This window comes from Bombina bombina, chromosome 2 (assembly GCF_027579735.1).
Source record: "Bombina bombina isolate aBomBom1 chromosome 2, aBomBom1.pri, whole genome shotgun sequence".
Lineage (NCBI taxonomy): Eukaryota > Metazoa > Chordata > Amphibia > Anura > Bombinatoridae > Bombina > Bombina bombina.
In genome coordinates this window covers 814219868-814228068 of record NC_069500.1, presented here as the reverse complement: position 1 = coordinate 814228068, position 8201 = coordinate 814219868, and the positions used below count along the sequence as shown (strand labels likewise).

The 8201-nt window shown below is 39.1% G+C and overlaps 1 protein-coding gene across 3 annotated transcripts in view; it reads right to left on the bottom strand.

Annotated features, from left to right (window-relative positions):
• LOC128649668 (C-type lectin domain family 4 member E-like) overlaps positions 1-7269 on the bottom strand; it is a 177880-nt gene extending 170611 nt beyond the window's left edge. For all 3 annotated transcript variants that reach the window (XM_053703050.1, XM_053703053.1, XM_053703054.1), the window contains exon 1: positions 7185-7269. The gene's annotated coding sequence lies outside the window, so the exon portion shown is untranslated. The remainder of the gene's footprint in view (positions 1-7184) is intronic.
• Between the last annotated feature and the right edge of the window lie 932 nt (positions 7270-8201).

Below are 8201 nucleotides of genomic sequence, written 5' to 3'. Positions count from 1 at the left end.
TGTACAGTTCAAAACATACAATACATCAACCATACAAATACATTCATACTCATAACAGTAAAAAGGGGTACCCCAATTGAGCAGCAAGAGGTTTTCAACTTATTATTAATAAGGTGCACCATATGAGTCCAGAGACTGTAATTTCCAATTTTAACAAAATATTGGAGCAAACTTTAGGATGCTTTAGAATACATGCAGTTAATTGCATAAGCCAACCATCATAGAGCAGAAATTGCACAGGAAATAACTTTGAAATCATGCAGTTAGTTGAATAAGCCAGATGTCATGAAGCAAGAATCATAGCGTTATTGCAAAAGATCGTCAGTGCAATGTAAATTAATATGTTAGACTCATAAAGCTCAGTCCTGTCCAAACATCCAGATGTTCTGTGTAAATGTTAGCAGTCAAGCAGTAAAGCAAAGTTAATTCCTTATCAGTATTGCAACAATAACAAAGCGCAGTCTCTGTAGCAAAAGCTCAGTTGCAGTAAAAAGGATATAAGTACTATACACATTTCATTGGTGCATTTTTTCTTAGTGAACAGAAAGCCATAAAGTCACTTTGCAAATATATATGCTTCGTAAGCACATCGCCACTTATCATAGACAGGTAATCACATACCAGCCGCATCGAGCGGCATGCTTGTATTTAGAGCAACGTGATCCTCATCCGTCTGTGAGTATATGGTCAAAAGCGGCACAGTGTCCCAATACAAAGATTCTTGATACTTGCTTTCAAGAGGGGTAACTCTCCCCTTGAGTGGGGTTTAGATGTTAGATAGCGACCTGCCAACGCGTCCCCATGCGCGTTTCGCTCCACCCTCGTGGTCGCTCGGAGCTTCTTCCGGGTATGACGTAGCTACGGCTTACGTGTCCATTTATTGGTTGTTTTGGTCATCTGACTTGGAGGCTCATTCCGTTATCAGTATTGCGTAAGAGCTCATTATTATTTTCAAGCTGACAGCTGTATTCTAATCGCTGTCATATTCAAAACAATTATACAGCATTACTCATCAATAGATTACATAGGCCATAGCACATCAATTTAATACAACATTCATTCCACCACATACATACAATATTAGTGCCAAAAAATATATATAGCAAATAATCTTCTATTTCTTTAGCGTCCCTTAGATTTTCGAAATCAGGTCACAGGGAAAGCATTTTAGTAAAAGATTCATATTCATGTCTATAATAACGTACCAAATTGATCAAATTTATTATAATTTTTATAATTTTTACTATCAAATTCCTGGAGGCCAGAGACCCTAAACAACATGGATAGCAGAAAGTTATAATTCTCTTCAATTAAAAGGAGAGATTTGTCATTTCAAAAAAGAGGCGAACTCTAATTTTTCATTAAGGCCGTGTGGGGATAGAGTATTCAAGTAATAAATCCAACGAGTCTCTTTTTGTAGGAGAATGGTGTCAATATCACCACCTCGTTTACTGGATTTAACTGCTTCAATACCAATAAATTTTAGATCATCTGTCCTAGACTGGTGGCATTGTGCAAAGTGCCTTGCTATAGGACTATCGATATTAAAATCTTTTACATCGTCACGATGTTCGCTTATTCTGGAACGGAACTCCCTGTAGGTTTTACCTACGTAAAATAATGGGCAGGAACATGACAGTAGATATATTACACCAGTCGTTGAGCAATTAATAAAAGATTTAATTTGATAGGTTTTTTCAGTATTGCTCATAAATGTTTTAGTTCGTTTTACATACTGACAACAAACACAATGATTGCACGGAGAGCAACCCACAATTTTCTGGGAGTGTCTATCTAACCAATTAGTATTCCTGACTTGGTTAAACTCACTTCTGACTAAAAAGTCTTTTAGGTTTTTAGCCCTTCGCGCGGTCATAAGTGGATAATCACCCACATATTCTTTAAGGGCTGGATCAAGGGAGAGAAGATGCCAATTTTCTTGTAATATTCTTTTAATCTTTTCCCAATGGGAATTGTATCTCGTGATATATCTAATTTTAGTAGTTGTCTTATCTTCCTCATTTGTATTAGTCTGGTTTTTAAATAGAAGATCTCTTCTATTCATGTTCCTTGCCTTAAAGAGGGCCCTCTTTATACATCTTCTAGAGTATCCTCTAGCCAGAAATCTATCTGCCATCTCATCAGCCTGCTTTTTGAAAACCCAATCATCAGTGCAAATCCGCCGTAACCTTAAAAATTGCCCATAAGGAATATTTTTCTTTAGATTTTCTGGGTGATGGCTTGATCCCAACAACACACTATTAGATGCTGTCGGTTTTCTATATACCTGAGTAACTATCATATTATCTCTTCTAGCAACAAGGAGATCCAGAAAACTTATTTCATTTAGGTGATAATTACAGGTTAAGAAAATATTAAGGTCATTATGGTTAAGGACCGAAACAAATTCCAACAGATCTTGTTCAGTGCCATCCCACAAAATGAGAATGTCATCCACATAGCGGATCCAGAGGGCCACATGTGCATCAACCCAATCAGAGTGTTCACTAAATACAATATTATCTTCCCACCAGCCAAGGTGGAGGCAAGCATAGGTTGGTGCACATGTGGCCCCCATGGCCGTACCGCGTTTCTGTCTGTAGTACCTTCCATTAAAAAGGAAGATATTATTGTTTAAGACAAACTCCAAAAGATCCACAACAAATTGAGTGTGTTTAGAGTAGCCTGGTCCTCTAGTTGTTAAAAAGGATTTACAGGCTTTTATTCCAACTGCATGGGGGATCGAAGAGTATAAGGACTCTACGTCCAAAGAAACAAAAAGCATTTTTTCAGAGATAGTAATGCCATCAAGTTTTTTAATCACGTCGGTAGAATCTTGCACAAAAGTGCGAAGTTCACCGACAAATGGTTTCAAAAAATGGTCAATATATCTACTGATACCTTCTGTTGGACCACCGATCCCAGAAATTATGGGACGGCCGGGAGGTTTTTCTAGCGATTTGTGCAACTTGGGTATCCAGTAAAAAACTGGAGTCACTGGTTTAGCATTGTACATATACCCTTGTTCTTGACTATTGATTAAATTGTATCTTCTCGCATCATTAAGAATAAATAAGAGTTCACTATGGGATCTCTGAAAATCATCAAAGGTGACTGGAACATATTGCTCAGTATCTTGAAGTTGGCGCATCGCCTCACTGATATAATAATCTTGGTCAAGAATGACAACATTCCCGCCCTTATCGGCTGGTTTTACTACCAGTTCATTATGGGCGATCAAATCTTCTAGGGCTTTCCGCTCTCCTTTTGATAAGTTATCATTCAATACACCAGTGAATTGAATCTGTGCAAATTGTTCAGTAACGCTTTGAACAAATACCGCAATATTTGGAATGGATGAGAAAGATGGCATATAGGTTGATTTTTTCCTCATATCAGTATGGGGGCATATTATCATTGGTTCTAAAGATTGTTCAAATGCAAGGGTTTCTAGATTATGGATGGCCTCTCTGTCCTCAGCACTCCTGAGGTTAATAGTTGTTCGTGGTGCCATAATCTTTTTTAAGGCTAACTTACGTGCAAATAAGTGCAGATCTTTTGTAATTTCAAAAAGATCGAGTCTATTTGAGGGACAAAAGCTTAGGCCTTTTTCCAACAGACTAATATGCTGTTGATTAAGAGGAAACGTGGACAAATTGACAATATTGGATTTTTGTTTTACAGGGGGTTCACCGAGAAGTGATGTAGACTTAGGTGTTAATTGTACCTCAATCGGTTTCTTGTAATCATGTAATGACTTCTGTTCCTTCTCCCTCCCCCCCCCCCACCTCTCCTTTCTAATGGGGGCCTTCGCGTGTGAGGCGGGTAAGGGGTTAATAACTTTATTATAGTAGCGCTCAGGTCCGCTCGGCAGATTAGGGGTTAATAAGTGTAGGCAGGTGTCGGCGACGTTGTGGGGGGCAGATTAGGGGTTAATAAATATAATATAGGGGTCGGCGGTGTTAGGGGCAGCAGATTAGGGGTACATAAGGATAACGTAGGTGGCGGCGCTTTGCGGTCGGAAGATTAGGGGTTAATTATTGTAAGTAGCTGGCGGCGACGTTGTGGGGGGCAGATTAGGGGTTAATAAATATAATATAGGGGTCGGCGGTGTTAGGGGCAGCAGATTAGGGGTACATAAGTATAACGTAGGTGGCGGTCGGCAGATTAGGGGTTAAAAAATTTTAATCGAGTGGCGGCGATGTGGGGGGACCTCGGTTTAGGGGTACATAGGTAGTTTATGGGTGTTAGTGTACTTTAGAGTACAGTAGTTAAGAGCTTTATAAACCGGCGTTAGCCCAGAAAGCTCTTAACTCCTGCTATTTTCAGGCGGCTGGAGTTTTGTCGTTAGAGCTCTAACGCTCACTTCAGAAACGACTCTAAATACCGGCGTTAGAAAGATCCCATTGAAAATATAGGATACGCAATTGACGTAAGGGGATCTGCGGTATGGAAAAGTCGCGGCTGAAAAGTGAGCGTTAGACCCTTTCCTGACTGACTCCAAATACCGGCGGTAGCCTAAAACCAGCGTTAGGAGCCTCTAACACTGGTTTTCACGGCTACCGCCGAACTCTAAATCTAGGCCACAGTGTTTTAAGACCTCAAATAATGCAAAGCAAACAAGTTCATATTGGTTTTTACATAACTTTTTTTTTTAATCAATAATTGAATAAAATGCACAAGTAACAAGCAAACAGAACAGCCAATTGACAGCCACAATAACTATTAATAGTTGTTAGTACTGATGCTGGTCCGCCTACAATAAATGTCCCCTGCATTTCCAGTTGCACATGCAGAATTTTAAATGGCTAACTGAAAAATATTAAAACGTGCACTGCTAAACTGTCATACAAGAAAAAGGCTAACTAGACAAGAAGAAAGCTGTGGGCGGAGCTTGGTGGTCATTTTCAGTTGCTCACAAACGATGATTATTTAAAAGTTTCATGTACTGCTTACAAGCTTATAGATGTGGAACCCGTTGGAAGATGCTTGTCTGATATGTAACAATAAGTAATAAATAATAAATATTGGGTCTAGACTGTCCCTTTAATGCAGGATGTTTATAAAGTGAGGCATAATTGTGGTCATATTTGATTTTGTGGATGATAATAAAAATGTAATGATTTTCCGTTTATATGTAATACAGTGTTAAAAAATAAGACATCCACTATCACAATAAGGTGCTCGATTTATCAAAGCCCCTACGGCTGAAAGTTCTCACAAGAACCTGCTCGCCATATTTAACAAGCAGCTGTCATCAGACTGCTGCTTTCCTAACCTCTTCGCCACCTCTAAGGTAGCGAAATTCAATCTCTGCGGTCTAGTCCTACCAAGGAGATTAACAGCTGCTGCCGCACGTGATTAGCTGTGCAGGGGCAGGGGGCTGGATTGCATGCGAGCGCAAAATAGAGCTCATTTGCAATGGTAGTTTCCTCCAGGGGAAATTCGCCCCGCCAGAGGCGAGCTGAGGCATTAAGGGGCTTGTATATGCGCCCCTGTCTGCCTCAGCTTTGATAAATCAAGCCCTAACCAATAAGATGTCAAAATAAGGCCGGGCAGATTTAAGTATATGCCCAGCAAATTTAAAGGACTTCCGGTGAGCGTTTACCATACGCTCTTATTCAGTTATAAAAGTTTGTCCATGAACAGATGAAACGCGTCCAGGGAGCAGTAATACATACACGGTCAGAACACAGGTGATTTGAAGTAGCCAGTAGTAGCTCAAGCCTTTGGGCAGAGACTGCTTGTATGTTTTTCTAATGGCAGATGGCTTACATCTAGTAAGAGCATTATTTTATGTACACGGAGTGTTAATATTAAATTGATATTGTGAGTCGTGGGTGTGCTTGTTCTTTTTGTGTATTTTAAAATATATGTATCAAGGGGACTGAGGATCTATAATTGTAAATAGGATTTAAAAAATACTAATTTTTACTGCATTTTTTTATTTTAATATTTATTAATACATTAATTTATTCATTTTTGTATGCATCTCCTTCACATATTAAATGCAGGGAACACCACTTTGCAAGACACATTTTTCTCAAGTTAAAAATTGCCTTTAGAGAATTCCACCATGGGCTTTATATTACTGATGAGACTTCTTGCAAGCCCAGAAACCTTTAGATAACTGTGCCCATAATAAGAAGTAAGTGCTTAGTGGTGCTGAGAGCCACACAGTTCTGACGACAAGAACATAAGAAACCCTAGTGTGGACCACTCTAACGGATCATTCTCTGCCTGCTTTAAAGTGATACTGACCTCTGCTTTGCCTGACCACTCTAACGGATCATCCTCTGCCTGCTTTAAAGTGATACTGACCTCTGCTTTGCCTGACCACTCTAACGGATCATCCTCTTCCTGCTTTAAAGTTATACTGACCTCTGCTTTGTCTGACCACTCTAACGGAACACCCTCAACCTGCTTTAAGTTTCTGTACCTTGTACTCCCTCATCTCATCTAGAGACTGTTCCGTGACCCTGCATCATCTGTGAATACACAGTTTTTCTTTTCCTGCATAATAACTGTTTTGTTTCTTTCCTGAGTGGGTCACATCCTGGTTTCCTCTCAGTGTGCTAGCGTGTGTTTATAATATCACTCTAGAAATTGGGTCTAATCCTGGACTGATTTTATACGGCTGACACTAGATTGTAAGTTCCTACGGGAATAGGGCCTTCAATTCCTCCTGTATGTATTTTGTCCTGTCTCTTACAAGTTTTATTTTGTTTTATTTAAATGAACTGTATCAATGGACAGCAATGCGGAATATGATGGTGCTTCATAAATAAAGTATAATAATAATAAGATATAAAATTAAAGTATATTATATGCAAACTCATTTTCAGAATAGGAGTGGACCAAAAGTAGGAGTAACAGTAGGGAAAAAAGTATTAATTGGTGCATGTAAGGACATTACTAGATAAGAGTTAGCTACTGGTTAGAGCAGAGTCTGGAGGGAAATAGAGCAATATTATAGTGCAGGAAACTAGAGCTATGTGTATAATACAATTACTGGAATAGAAGAAGAACCAGCCAGGTATGGTATGTAAAGTGAGTATGTGAACATTACAGATTATAGCAGTAAAGTAGATCACTATAAAATGGTAGAGGGAGCATTGATTTATGCACTACTGATCATAAAGTACATCAAGCTATACAAATAGTATTATATATAAATTTCATACCTGTGCAGAGCTTGGTATCACAGTGCAGATGCTGCTGTCTGTATTCATTTAGAAGTCTTAAAGAACTCCACAAACAGCATGTTCCTCAAAACTTACTGAGATATGAAATATCACAATTCAGTGACTTCTATTTACAGGCACAGAAATGCTTACTCAACTTCCCTTCTACCAACCTGCTGGTTAAGCTATGTTGTTGTATTTTTATTCTCCAGAGTTTATATGGAAAATCATAAACACAGTCGCTATGGTGTGATTAAGGGCATGATGCCTGAAATGTTGCTTTATTGATAACCCTATTTTGGGATTAAAATTTGCATTGAATAAATGGTGTTAGGCTTCTTTGGAATAGTTATTACCTCTTTAGCATTACTGGCTGATACGTAAGCAAAATCATGGTTCATCCTGGTTCTAAAAAGTATTATTATTTTTTATTTTTATTTTAAAGAATGAAACATAGAAAAATAGGAAATGCCAATACTTTCAAAGAAAATACCAAAAGAACTTTCGGGCTGCATTCCTATCCTATTAAAGGTGATGTACAGTCTTTGATATGAGATACTACTCTATAAAGTATAAGTAGAAGATCCCGAACCACAATACGCCTATATGACATGTCTACTAAAATGCCCCCTAAAGACACCTTAAACACATAAGGTCCCCATTCCGACAGTAAATCCTTTAAAATGAAAAAAAAAAAATTGCACAGCAAAGAAAACAAATATTAAGGGGCATAGCTATCAAGCTCCATATGGAGCTTGAAGTCCCGTGTTTCTGGCGAGCCTTCAGACTCGCCAGAAACACAAGTTATGTGTTATGTTATAACCTGTCCGCCTGCTCTGAGGAGGCAGACAGATTGACACCCCCCTGCTGGCGGCCAATTGTCCGCGAATCTGCAGGGGGTGGCATTGCACCAGCAGTTCACAAGAGCTGCTGGTGCAATGCTGAATGTGGAGAGCGTATTGCTCTCCGCATTCAGCGAGGTCTGTCAGACATGATCCGCAATGTCGGATCATGTCC